Genomic DNA, 14,730 nt, shown 5'->3' with positions numbered 1-14,730 from the left:
GGTTTTTTTTTTTTGTTTTTATCGTAAACTTTTTTTTAATTAGGTATTTTCCTCGTTTACATTTACAATGCTATCCCAGAAGTCACCCATACCCACCCCACCCCCCATTCCCCTACCTACCCACTCCCCCTTTTTGGCCCTGGTGTTCCTCTGTACTGGGGCATATAAAGTTTGCAAGTCCAAAGGGCCTCTATTTCCAGTGATGGCCAACTAGACCATCTTTTGATACATATGCAGCTAGAGACAAGAGCTCCGGGGTACTGGTTAGTTCATATTGTTGTTCCACATATAGGGTTGCAGTTCCCCTTAGCTCCTTGGGTACTTTCTCTAGCTCCTCCATTGGGGGCCATGTGACCCATCCAATAAGTGACTGTGAGCATCTACTTTTGTGTTTGCTAGGCCCTGGCATAGTCTCACAAGAGACAGCTATATCTGGGTCCTTACAGCAAAATCTTGCTAGTATATGCAATGGTGTCAGCGTTTGGAAGCTGATTATTGGATGGATCCCTAGAAATGGCAATCACTAGATGGTCCATCCTTTCGTCACAGCTCCAAATTTTGTCTCTGTAACTCCTTCCATGGGTGTTTTGTTCCCATTTCTAGGAAGCGGCAAAGTGTCCACACTTTGGTCTTCATTCTTAAAGTTAAAGTTTTAAAGTTCCACAATATCTTGTCCTTTAGAATTAATTACTTGTTGACAAAACATCTCAAATACTTGACTGTTATAGTCAGTATTCACGTAACATGGGCAGTGATTAATAGCACTTTGAATTGTTTCTCTTAAAGAGTGGTTGATGTCTGGGATTCCACAGAAAGTTGTCTGCCCAGACCAGAGTGTGGACCACAGAAGCTAACAGCTTCTGGGACAGGCGAGAGCCACAGAGTTCTGAGGCAGCGCTGTTTTCGGGCTCCAGACATCCGGCCATCTCCCCGGCCAGAGGACAGGGTCTGCCCAGCCTGGGAGGCTAGGATTTTGACTCAGGAGCGGCAGGAGCCACCTTGGTTCCTGGACTCAGCAGAAAGCAGCCTGCACAGGTGACAGTGTGGACTACAGAAGCTAACAGATTCTGGGACAGGCAAGAGCCACAAAGCTTTTGAGGCAGCGCCATTTTCGGGCTTCAGATATCCGGCCACCTTCCCGGCCAGAGGTCAGGTGTCTGCCCGGCCGGGGAGGCCCTACCCTCAGGATCCTCGGGAGCCATTTTGGTTCCGGGACTTCACAGAAAGTAGTCTGCACAGATGAGAGTGTGGACTACTGAAATTAACAGCTTCTGGGACAGGTCAAAGCAACACAGCTTCTGGGAAAGGTTCTATTTTGGCCCTTCATCTTCGGCCAGGAGAAGGTCCAAACACCAGATAAGTGTGCACCTTCCCTGTAAGAGGTGAGCTTGCCTGCAGAGAGCGCTCTGACCACTGAAACTCAGAAGAGAGATCTAGTCTCCCAGGTCTGCTGATAGAGGGTAACAGAATCACCAGAGGAACATTCTCTAAATAGAGACAACTATAACAACTAACTCCAGGTATTACCAGATGGCGAAAGGTAAATGTAAGAATCTTACTAAGAGAAACCAAGACCACTCACCATCATCAGAACCCAGCACTCCCACTTTGCCAAGTCCAGGGCAAGCCAACACACCCGAAAAGCTAGACCCGGATTTAAAAGCATATCTCATGATGATGGTAGAGGACATCAAGAAAGACTTTAATAACGCACTTAAAAAATACAGGAGGGGCCACCTTCCTGGTGAGAGCACAGGGGTCCGCCCGGCCCAAGAGGTTTCTGCCACAGGACCGGGCAGCGGGAGCCTCCTTGGCTCCGGGAACCCGCGGAGGGCAGGCTGCATGGGGGAGGGTGTGGAATACAGAGGCCAGCCGTTTCTGGAACAGGCGAGAGCCAGAGAGCTTCTGAGGCGCCGCCATCTTCGGCTCCAGACAACCGGCCACCTTCCTGGCCAAAGCAACACAGCTCCTGGGAAAGATCCTGTTTTGGGCCTTCATCTTCAGCCAGGAGGAGGTCCAAACACCAGATAACTGTGCACCTTCCCTGAAAGAGGAGAGATTGCCTGCAGAGACTGCTCTGACCACTGAAACTCAGAGGAGAGAACTAGTCTCCCAGGTCTACTGATAGAGGGTAACAAAATCAACAGAGGAACAATCTCTAAACAAAGACAACTATAATAACTAAATCCAGAGATTGCCAGATGGTGAAAGGTAAACGTAAGAATCCTACTAACAGAAACCAGGACCACTCACCATCATCAGAACCCAGAACGCCCACTTTGCGCAGTCCAGGGCATCCTAACACACCTGAAAAGGTAGACCTGGATTTAAAAACATATCTCATGATGATGGTAGAGGACATAAAGAAGGAATTTAATAACTCACTTAAAGAAATACAGGAGAACACTCCTAAAGAGTTACAAGTCCTTAAAGAAAAACAGGAAAACACAACCAAACAGGTAGAACTCCTTATAGAAAAACAGGAAAACACATCCAAACAGATGATGGAAATGAACAAAACCATACTAGACCTAAAAAGGGAAGTAGACACAATGAAGAAAACCCAAAGTGAGGCAACGCTGGAGATAGAAACCCTAGGAAAGAAATCTGGAACCATAGATGCCAGCATCAGCAACAGAATACAAGAGATGGAAGAGAGAATCTCAGGTGCAGAAGATTCCATAGAAAACATCTGCACAACAATCAAAGAAAATGGAAAATGCAAAAAGATCCTAACTCAAAACATCCAGGAAATCCAGGACACAATGAGAAGACCAAACCTACACATAATAGGAGTGGATGAGAATGAAGATTTTTAACTCAAAGGACCAGCAAACATCTTCAACAAAATTATTGAAGAAAACTTCCCAAATCTAAAGAAAGAGATTTCCATGAACATACAAGAAGCCTACAGAACTCCAAATAGACTGGACCAGAAAAGAAATTCCTCCCGACACATAATAATCAGAACAACAAATGCACTAAATAAAGATAGAATACTAAAAGCAGTAAGGGAAAAATGTCAAGTAACATATAAAGGCAAGCCTATCAGAATTACACCAGATTTTTCATCAGAGACTATGAAAGCCAGAAGAGCCTGGACAGATGTTATACAGAAACTAAGAGAAAACAAATTCCAGCCCAGGCTACTATACCCAGCCAAACTCTCAATTACCATAGATGGAGAAACCAAAGTATTCCACGACAAAAATAAATTCACCCATTATCTCTCCACGAATCCAGCCCTTCAAAGGATAATAACAGAAAAAAACCAATACAATGACGGGAACCCCGCCCTAGAAAAAACAAGAAGATAATCCCTCAACAAAACTAAAAGAAGACAGCCACAAGAACAGAATGCCAACTTTAACAACAAAAATAACAGGAAGCAACAATCACTTTTCCTTAATATCTCTTAATATCAATGGTCTCAACACCCCAATAAAAAGACATAGACTAACAAACTGGTGACACAAACAAGACCCCACATTTTGCTGCTTACAGGAAACTAATCTCAGAGAAAAGGATAGACACTACCTCAGAATTAAAGGCTGGAAAACAATTTCCAAGCAAATGGTATGAAGAAAGAAGCTGGAGTAGCCATCCTAATATCTGATAAGATTGACTTCCAACCAAAAGTCATCAAAAAAGACAAGGAGGGGCACTTCATACTCATCAAAGGTAAAATCCTCCAAGAGGAACTCTCAATTCTGAATATCTATGCTCCAAATACAAGGGCAGCCACATTCATTAAAGAAACTTTAGTAAAGCTCAAAGCACACATTGCACATGACACAATAATAGTGGGAGACTTCAACACACCACTTTTGCCAATGGACAGATCATGGAAACAAAAACTAAACAGGGACACAGTGAAACTAACAGAAGTCATGAAACAAATGGACTTAACAGATATCTACAGAACATTTTATCCTAAAACAAAAGGATATACCTACTTATCAGCACCTCATGGAACCTTCTCTAAAATTGACCACATAATTGGTCACAAAACAAACCTCAACATATACAAAAATATTGAAATTGTCTCATGCATCCTATCAGACCACCATGGTCTAAGGCTGATCTTCGATAACAAAATAAATAATAGAAAGCCAACATTCACATGGAAACTGAACAACACTCTTCTCAATGATACCTTGGTCAAGGAAGGAATAAAGAAAGAAATTAAGGGCTTTTTGGAGTTTAATGTAAATGAAGCCACAACATACCCAAACTTATGGGACACAATGAAAGCATTCCTAAGAGGAAAACTCATAGCTCAGAGTGCCTACAAAAAGAAACTAGAGAGAGCACACATTAGCAGCTTGACAACACACTTAAAACGTCTAGAAGAAAATGAAGCAAATTCACCCAAGAGGGGTAGAAGGCAGGAAATAATCAAACTCAGGGGTGAAATCAACCAAGTGGAAACAAGAAGAACTGTTCAAAGAATCAACCAATCAAGGAGCTGGTTCTTTGAGAAAATCAACAAGATAGATAAACCCTTAGCCAGACTAACTAGAGGGCACAGGGACAGTATCCCAATTAACAAAATCAGAAATGAAAAGGGAGACATAACAACAGATCCTGAAGAATTCCAAAACACCATCAGATCCTTCTACAAAAGGCTGTACTCAACAAAACTGGAAAACCTGGACGAAATGGACAAATTTCTGGACAGATACCAGGTACCAAAGTTGAATCAGGATCAAGTTGACCATCTAAACAGTCCCATATCCCCTAAAGAAATACAAGTTATTAATAGTCTCCCAGCCAAAAAATGCCCAGGACCAGATGGGTTTAGTGCAGAGTTCTATCAGACCTTCAAAGAAGATCTAATTCCATTTCTTCACAAACTACTCCACAACATAGAAGTAGAAGGTAATCTACCCAACTCATTTTATGAAGCCACTATTACTCTGATACCTAAACCACAAAAAGACCCAACAAAGATAGAGAACTTCAGACCAATTTCCCTTATGAATATCGATGCAAAAATCCTCAATAAAGTTCTTGCTAACCGAATCCAAGAACACATCAAAACAATCATCCATCCTGACCAAGTAGGTTTCATCCCAGGGATGCAGGGATGGTTCAATATACGGAAATCCATCAATGTAATCCAGTATATAAACAAACTCAAAGACAAAAACCACATGATCATCTCCTTAGATACTGAGAAGGCATTTGACAAAATCCAACATCCATTCATGATAAAAGTCTTGGAAAGATCAGGAATTCAAGGCCCATACCTAAACATGATAAAAGCAATCTACAGCAAACCAATAGCCAACATCAAAGTAAACGGTGAGAAGCTGGAAGCAATCCCATTAAAATCAGGGACTAGACAATGCTATCCACTCTCGCCCTACATATTCAACATTGTACTTGAAGTCCTAGCCAGAGCAATTAGACAACAAATGGAGATCAAGGGGATAAAATTGGAAAGGAAGAAGTCAAAATATCACTTTTTGCAGATGATATGATAGTATATATAAGTGACCATAAAAATTCCACCAGAGAACTCCTAAGCCTGATAAACAGCTTTGTTGAAGTAGCTGGATATAAAATTAACTCAAACAAGTCAATGGCCTTTCTGTACACAAAGAATAAACAGGCTGAGAAAGAAATTAGGGAAACAACACCCTTCTCAATAGTCACAAATAACATAAAATACCTTGGCGTGACTCTAAATAAGGAAGTGAAAGATCTGTATGATAATAAATTCAAGTCTCAAAAGAAAGAAATTAAAGAAGATCTCAGAAGATGGAAAGATCTCCCATGCTCATGGATTGGCAGGATCAACATTGTAAAAATGGCCATCTTGCCAAAAGCAATCTACAGATTCAATGCAATCCCCATCAAAATTCCAACTCAATTCTACAACGAATTAGAAAGGGCAATCGGCAGATTCATCTGGAATAACAAAAAACCTAGGATAGCAAAAACTCTTCTCAAGGATAAAAGAACCTCTGGTGGAAACAACATGCCGGACCTAAACCTGCACTACAGAGAAATTGTGATCAAAACTGCATGGTACTGGTATAGTGACAGACAAGTAAACCAATGGAACAGAATTGAAGACCCAGAGATGAATCCACACATCTATGGTCACTTTAACTTTGACAAGGGAGCTAAAAACATCCCGTGGAAAAAAGACAGCATTTTCAACAAATGGTGCTGGCACAACTGGCGGTTATCATGTAGAAGAATGTGAATTGATCCATTTCTATCTCCTTGTACTCAGGTCAAATATAAGTGGATTAAGGAACTCCACATAAAACCAGAGACACTGAAACTTATAGAGGAGAAAGTAGGGAAAAGCCTCGAAGATATTGGCACAGGGGAAAAATTCCTGAGTAGAACAGCAATGGCTTGTGCTGTAAGATCAAGAATCGATACGTGGGACCTCATAAAATTGCAAAGCTTCTGCAAAGCAAAAGACACAGTCAATAAGACAAAAAGCCACCAACAGATTGGGAAAGGATCTTTACCTATCCCAAATCAGATAGGGGACTAATATCCAATATATATAAAGAACTCAAGAAGGTGGACTCCAGAATATCAAATAAGCCCATTAAAAAATGGGGCTCAGAGCTGAACAAAGAATTCTCACCTGAGGAATACCGAATGGAAGAGAAGCACCTGTAAAAATGTTCAAAATCCTTAACCATCAGGGAAATGCAAATCAAAACAACACTGAGATTCCACTTCACTCCAGTCAGAATGGCTAAGATCAAAAAATCAGGTGGCAGCAGATGCTGGCGAGGATGTGGAGAAAGGGGAACACTCCTCCATAGTTGGTGGGATTGCAAGCTTGTACAACCTCTCTGGAAATCAGTCTGGCGGTTCCTCAGAAAATTGGACATATTACTACCGGAGGATCCCACAATACCTCTCCTGGGCATATATCCAGAAGATGTCCCAACCGGTAAGAAGAACACATTCTCCACTATGTTCATAGCAGCCTTATTTATAATAGCCAGAAAGTGGAAATAACACAGATGCCCCTCAACAGAGGAATGGATACAGAAAATGTGGTACATTTACACAATGAAATACTACTCAGCTATTTACAAAAATGAATTTATGAAATTCCTAGGCAAATGGATGGACCTGGAGGGTTTCATCCTGAGTGAAGTAAGCCAATCACAAAGGAACTCGCACAATATGTACTCACTGATAAGTGGATATTAGCCCAGAAACTTAGGATACCCAATATATAAGATACAACTTGCCAAACGCATGAATTTCAAGAAGAACGAAGACCAAAGTGTGGACACTCTACCCTTTCTTTAAAATGGGAACAAAACACCCATAGAAGGAGTTACACAGACAAAATTTGGAGCTGTGACGAAAGGATGGACCATCTAGTGATTTCCATATGCAGGGATCCATCCCATAATCAGCTTCCAAATGCTGACACCATTGCATACACTAGCAAGATTTTGCTGAAAGGACCCAGATATAGCTCTCTCTTGTGAAAGTATGCCGGGGCCTAGCAAACACAGAAGTGGATGATCACAGTCAGCTATTGGATGGGTCACACGGCCCCTTATTGAGAAGCTAGAGAAATTACCCAAGGAGAAAAAGGGAACTGCAACCCTATATGTGGAACAACAATATGAACTAACCAGTACCCGGGAGCTCTTGCCTTTAGCTGCATATGTATCAAAAAATGGCCTAGTCAGTCATCACTGCAAAGAGAGGCCCATTAGACTTGCAAACTTTATATGCCCCAGTACAGGGGAACACCAGGGACAAAAAGGGGCAGTGGGTGGATAGGGGATTGGGGGAGTGGGTATGGGGGACCTTAGGGATAGCATTGAAAATGTAACGAGGAAAATACCTAATTAAAAAAAAAAAAGAAATACAGGAGAACACTGCTATAGAGCTACAAGTCCTTAAAGAAAAACTGGAAAACACAAACCAACAGATAGAAGTCCTTACAGAAAAACAGGAAAACACATCCAAACAGGTGATGGAAATGAACAAAACCACACTAGACCTAAAAAGGGAAGTAGACACAATAAAGAAAACCCAAAGTGAGGTGACGCTGGAGATAGAAAACCTAGGAAAGAAATCTGGAAACATAGATGCGAGAATCAGCAACAGAATACAAGAAATGGAAGACAGAATATCAGGTGCAGAAGATTCCATAGAGAACATAGGCACAACAATCAAAGAAAATGCAAAATGCAAAAAGATCCTAATTCAAAACATCCAGGAAATCCAGGACACAATGAGAAGACCAAACCTATGGATAATAGGAGTGGATGAGAATGAAGATTTTCAATTCAAAGGACTAGCAAATATCATGAACATTATCATAGAAGAAAACTTCCCAAATCTAAAGAAAGAGATGCCCATGAACATACAAGAAGCCTACAGAACTCCAAATAGACTGGACCAGAAAAGAAATTCCTCCCAACACATAATAATCAGAACAACAAATGCACTAAATAAAGATAGAATACTAAAAGCAGTAAGTGAAAAAGGTCAAGTAACATATAAAGGCAAGCCTATCAGAATTACACCAGAATTTTCACCAGAGACTATGAAAGCCAGAAGAGCCTGGACAGATGATATACAGACACTAAGAGAATACAAATTCCAGCCCAGTCTACTATACCCAGCCAAACTCTCAATTACCATAGATGGAGAAACCAAAGTATTCCACAACAAAACCAAATTCATGTATTATCTTTCCACAAATCCAGCCATTCAAAGGATAATAACAGAAAAAACACAAATACAAGGACTGGAACCACGCCCTTGAAAAAACAAGAAGATAATACCTCAACACACCAAAAAGAAGACAGCCACAAGAACAGAATGCCAACTTTAAGAACAAAAATTACAGGAAGCAACAACTACATTTCCTTAATATCTCTTAATATCAATGGACTCAACTCCTCAATAAAAAGACATAGACCAACAAACTGGCTACACAAAGTAGTCCCAACATTTTGCTGCTTACAGGAAACTCATCTCAGAGAAAAAGATACACACTACCTCAGAATGAAGGCTGGAAAACAATTTTCCAAGCAAATGGTATGAAGAAACAAGTTGGAGTAGCCATTCTAATACTGAATAAAATTGACTTCCAACCCAAAGTCATCAAAAAAGACAAGGAGGTGCACTTCATACTCATCTAAGTTAAAATCCTCCAAGAGGAACTCTCAATTCTGAATATCTATGCTCCAAATACAAGGGCAGCCACATTCATTAAAGAAATTTTAGCAAAGCTCAAAAAAACACATTGCACCTCACACAATAATGGTTGGAGACTTCAACTCACCAATTTCACCAATGGACAGATCATGGAAACAGAAACTGAAAAGGGACACAGTGAAACTAACAGAAGTTATGAAACAAATGGATCTGACAGATATCTACAGAATATTTTATCCTAAAACAAAAGGATATATCTTCTTCTCAGCACCTCATGGTACCTTTTCCAAAATTGACCATATAATTGATCACAAAACAAGCCTCAACAGATACAAAAATATTGAAATTGTCCCATGCATCCTATCAGATAACCATGGAATACAGTTGATCTTCAATAACAAAATAAATAATAGAAAGCCAACATTCACGTGGAAACTGAAAAACATTCTTCTCAATGATAACTTGGTCAAAGAAGGAATAAAGAAAGAAATTAAAGACTTTTTAGAGTTCAAAGAAAATGAAGCCACAACATAACCAAACTTATGGGATACAATGAAAGCATTTCTAACAGGAAAACACATAGCTCTGAGTGCCTCCAAAAAGAAACTAGAGAAAGCACACATTAACAGCTTGACAATACACCTAAAAGCTATAGAACAAAATGAAGCAAATTCACCAAAGAGGAGTACATGACAGGAAATAATCAAACTCAGGGGCGAAATCAACAAAGTGGAAACAAGAAGAACTATTCAAAGAATCAACCAAATGTGGAGCATGTTCTTTGAGAAAATCAACAAGATAGACAAACCCTTAGCCAGACTCACTAGAGGGCACAGAAAAAGCATTCAAATAAACAAAATCAGAAATGAAAAGTGAGACACAACAACAGATCCTGAAGAAATCCAAAACTCCATCAGATCCTTCTACAAAAGGCTATACTCAACAAAACTGGAGAACCTGGATGAAATGGAGAAGTTTCTAGACAGACACCAGGCACCAAAGTTGAATCAAGATCCGGTTAATGATCTAAACAGCCCTATATCCCCAAAAGAAATAGAAGCAATCATTAATAGTCTCTGAACCAAAAAAAACCCAGGACCAGATGGGTTTAATGCAGAGTTCTATCAGACCTTCAAAGAAGATCTAATACAGGTTCTTCACAAACTATTCCACAAAATAGAAACAGAAGGTACTCTACCCAACTCATTCTATGAAGCCACAATTATTCTGATACCTAAACAGCAAAAAGACCCAACAAAGATAGAGAACTTCAGACCAATTTCCCTTATGAATATTAATGCAAAATACTCAATTAAGTTCTTGGTAACTGAATCCAAGAACACATCAAAATAATCATCCATCCTGACCAAGTAGGTTTCATCCCAGGGATGCAGGGATGGTTCAATATACGGAAATTCATCAAGGTAATCCATTATATAAACAAACTCAAAGACTAAAACCACATGATCATCTCCTTAGATGCTAAGAAAGCATTTGACAAAATCCAACACCCATTCATGATAAAAGTGTTGGAAAGATCAGGAATTCAAGGCCAAAACCTAAACATGATGAAAGCAATCTACAGCAAACCAGTAGTCAACATCAAAGTAAATGGTGAGAAGCTGGAAGCAATCCCACTAAAATCAGGGACTAGACAAGGCTGACCACTCTCTCCCTACCTATTCAACATTGTACTTGAAGTCCTAGCCAGAGCAATTAGACAACAAAGGGAGATCAAGGGGATACAAATTGGAAAAGAAAAAGTCAAAATATCACTTTTTGCAGATGATATGATAGTATATATAAGTGACCCTAAAAATTTCACCAGAGAACTCCTAAGCCTGATAAAAAGTCAGTGAAGTAGCTGGATATAAAATTAACTCAAACAAGACAATGGCATTTCTGTATACAAAGGATAGACAGGCTGATAAAGAAATTAGGGAAACAACACCCTTCTGAATAGTCACAAATAATATAAAATACCTTGGTGTGACTCTAACTAAGGAAGTGAAAGATCTATATGATAAGAACTTCATGTCTCTGAAGAAAGAAATTAAAGAAGATCTCAGAAGATAGAAAGATCTCCCATGCTCATGGATTGGCAGGATCAATATAGTAAAAATGGCCATCTTGCCAAAAGCAATCTACAGATTCAATGCAATCCCCATCCAAATTCCAACTCAATTCTTCAACGAATTAGAAAGGGCAATCGGAAGATTCATCTGGAATAACAAAAAACCTAGGATAGCAAAAACTCTTCTTAAGGATAAAAGAACCTGTGTTGGAATCACCATGCCCGACCTAAAGCTGTACTACAGAGCAACTGTGATAAAAACTGCATGGTACTGGTATAGTGACAGACAAGTAGACCAATGGGACAGAATTGAAGACCCAGAGATGAAACCACACACGTATGGTCACATGAACTTTGACAAGAGAGCTAAAACCATCCAGTGGAAAAAAGACAGCATTTTCAACAAATGGTGCTGGCACAACTGGCTGTTATCATGTAGAAGAATGCGAATTGATCAATTCCTATCTCCTTGTACTAACGTCAAATCTAAGTGGATTAAGGAACTCCACATAAATCCAGAGACACTGAAACTTATAGAGGAGAAAGTAGGGAAAAGCCTCAAAGATATGGGTACAGCAGAAAAATTCCTGAATAGAACAACAATGGCTTGTGCTGTAAGAGTGAGAATCAATAAATGGTACCTCATAAAATTGCAGAGCTTTTGCAAGGCAAAAGACACCGTCAATAAGACAAAAAGACCACCAACAGATTGGGAAAGGACCTTTACCTATCCCAAATCAGATAGGGGACTAATATCTAATATATTTATGAATTCAAGAAGTTAGACTCCATAAAATCAAATAACCCCATTAAAAATGGGGCTCAGAACTGAAAAAAGAATTCTCACCTGAGAAATACAATTGGCAGAGAAGCACCTGAAAAAAATGTTCATCATCCTTAATCAAAAGGGAAATTCAAATCAAAACAACCCTGAGATTTCACATCACACCAATCAGAATGGCTAAGATGAAAAATTCAGGTTACAGCAGATGCTGGCGAGGATGAGGAGAAAGAGGAACACTCCTCCATTGTTGGTGGGATTGCAAGCTTGTATAACCACTCTGGAAATCTGTCTGTTGATTCCTCAGAAAATTGGACATAGTACTACCAGAGGATCCTGCAATAACTCTCCTGGGCATATATCCAGAAGATGTCCTAACCGGTAAGAAGGACACATGCTCCACTATGTTCATAGCAGCCTTATTTATAATAGCCAGAAGCTGGAAAGAACCCAGATGCCCCTCAACAGAGGAATGGATACAGAAAATGTTGTACATTTACACAATGGAGTACTACTCATCAATTAAAAGGAATGAATTTATGAAATTCCTAGGCAAATGGTTGGACCTTGAGGGCATCATCCTGAGTGAGGTAACCCTATCCAAAGGAACTCACAGATCATGTACTCACTGATAAGTGGATATTAGCCCAGAAACTTAGGATACCCAAGATATAAGATATAATTTGCTAAATGCATGAAACTCAAGAAGAACGAAGACCAAAGTGTGGACACGTTGCCCCTTCTTAGAATTAGGAACAAAACACCCATGGAGGGAGTTACAGAGACAAACTTAGGGGCAGTGATGAAAGGATGGACCACCTTGTGATTGCCATATCCAGGGATCCATCCCATAATCAGCTTCCAAACGCTGGCACCATTGCATTCACTAGCAAGATTTTGCTGAAAGGACCCAGATATAGCTGTCGCTTGTGAGACTATGCCATGTCCTAGCAAACACAGAAGTCGATGCTCACAGTCAGCTATTGGATGGATCACAGTGCCTCCAATGGAGGAGCTAGAGAAAGTACCCAAGGAGCTGAAGGGAACTGCAACCATATATGTGGAAGAACAATATGAACTAACCAGTACCCCGGAGCTCTTGTCTTTAGCTGCATATGTATCAAAAGATGGCCTAGTCGGCCATCACTGCAAAGAGAGGCGCATTGGACTTGCAAACTTTATATGCCCCAGTACAGGGGAATACCAGAGCCAAAAAGTGGGAGTGGGTGGATAGGCAAGTCGTGGGGGGAGGGTATGGGAGACTTTTGTGATAGCATTGGAAATGTAAATGAGGAAAATACCTAATAAAAATAATTAATGACAATTGTAAAAGCTTTCATTATTTTCTGCAAAGCCTTCTGTAGTAAACTAAAACCCTAAGTAATAAAAAGTTATTGCCTCTGAATCTTTTCAGGAGCAACAGCTACTCCCCAGAACTTAAAAGCTCCTTGTGTGAGAGCAAGGATTTAAAGTAAATTTCCCTTGAGAGGCATTAGCTAATAAAATGTTTCTACTTAATAAACAATATACCCTGGAAGATTCAAACTTTTGGCTTCTTGAATAGAAGCAGAAAAGATAAAAATTTCTCACATAATGTAGATCAATATTTAGCCATATCTAGAGGCAAAATATTCCAGTTATTATAAACTTACTTGAAGCAAAACCTTTACAATCATTAAGATGCAAAGGAGAGAGAGAAAAAAGAAACACACTCTTATATCTATAATAACTATATAAAATGTAGGCAAGCCAGATTATAATGCCTTTATAAATTTTACAGTCTGATTGACCCTTTATGAACTATGGATGTGAACTTTATTAAAACAGCATCTGACTAGATCTGTAAAGGTGCTCTTTTAGCTAAAAGGAATTTCCCCTAGAGGCAAATCTCCAGAGCTTCCCTAGGCACTGTTTGCAAGACAAAGGAAAGTCACACAAACCAAGCAAAAGCTGCTCTGAGCTTAGTTCCTCTTGCCATGAGGATGATATTAGAATTACTAAGTTTCTTTTGCAACATTAGATTATAACTATAATTTTGGGAAAGCAAAACCCAATTTCAAAACAATTTATCACTTTAAGAATCAACATTAAAACTTCACTACTACATTGCAAAATTTGGCTGCCAATTTATATCTATGAATGCATGACAATGTAAGATTTAACGCTTCATTAAAGAGACATTGCTTTAAATTTTATCTTAATCTTACTTTCTAGGATAACAATCACAATTAAATATTATCTCAGTTAAAAGTATCTTAGGAGGCCCAGTTTTTTGGCCTGCTCTGCCACATGTTTGAAAAGACTCCTGAGTTGCCAATTTAAGGCTAACCTTCTGTTACCAATATAACAATTATTTAATCTTAACCAATAACTTATGAGCTGATTGTGAAGACACGCAGAGCATATTACTAGTTAAAAAAAAGAAGAAAAAGGAGCTATACCAGCACTTTTCTAAATTTCACATAGTTCTAAACACATACAAAAAACACACAAAGCAGAAACCAACAGCTCCAGACACGTGGAACCCCTAGTTATCCTCAACGAGCAGGCAAAAGAATTAGAAGGGTAAGCTTCCATTTCATAAACAAAACTTGGTCCATCTTGACCGATCTCTGGAGAACACCAGGTGACTCTTGCTCTCCCAGTTCCCAGGGTGTCCCCTGGTAAGGTGACGGTCTTCCTAGCACATCTGCTGACCACA

The sequence above is a fragment of the Mus musculus genome, chromosome X (assembly GCF_000001635.26).
Source record: "Mus musculus strain C57BL/6J chromosome X, GRCm38.p6 C57BL/6J".
Classification (NCBI taxonomy): domain Eukaryota; kingdom Metazoa; phylum Chordata; class Mammalia; order Rodentia; family Muridae; genus Mus; species Mus musculus.
Note: the sequence above shows the minus strand (reverse complement) of the source record.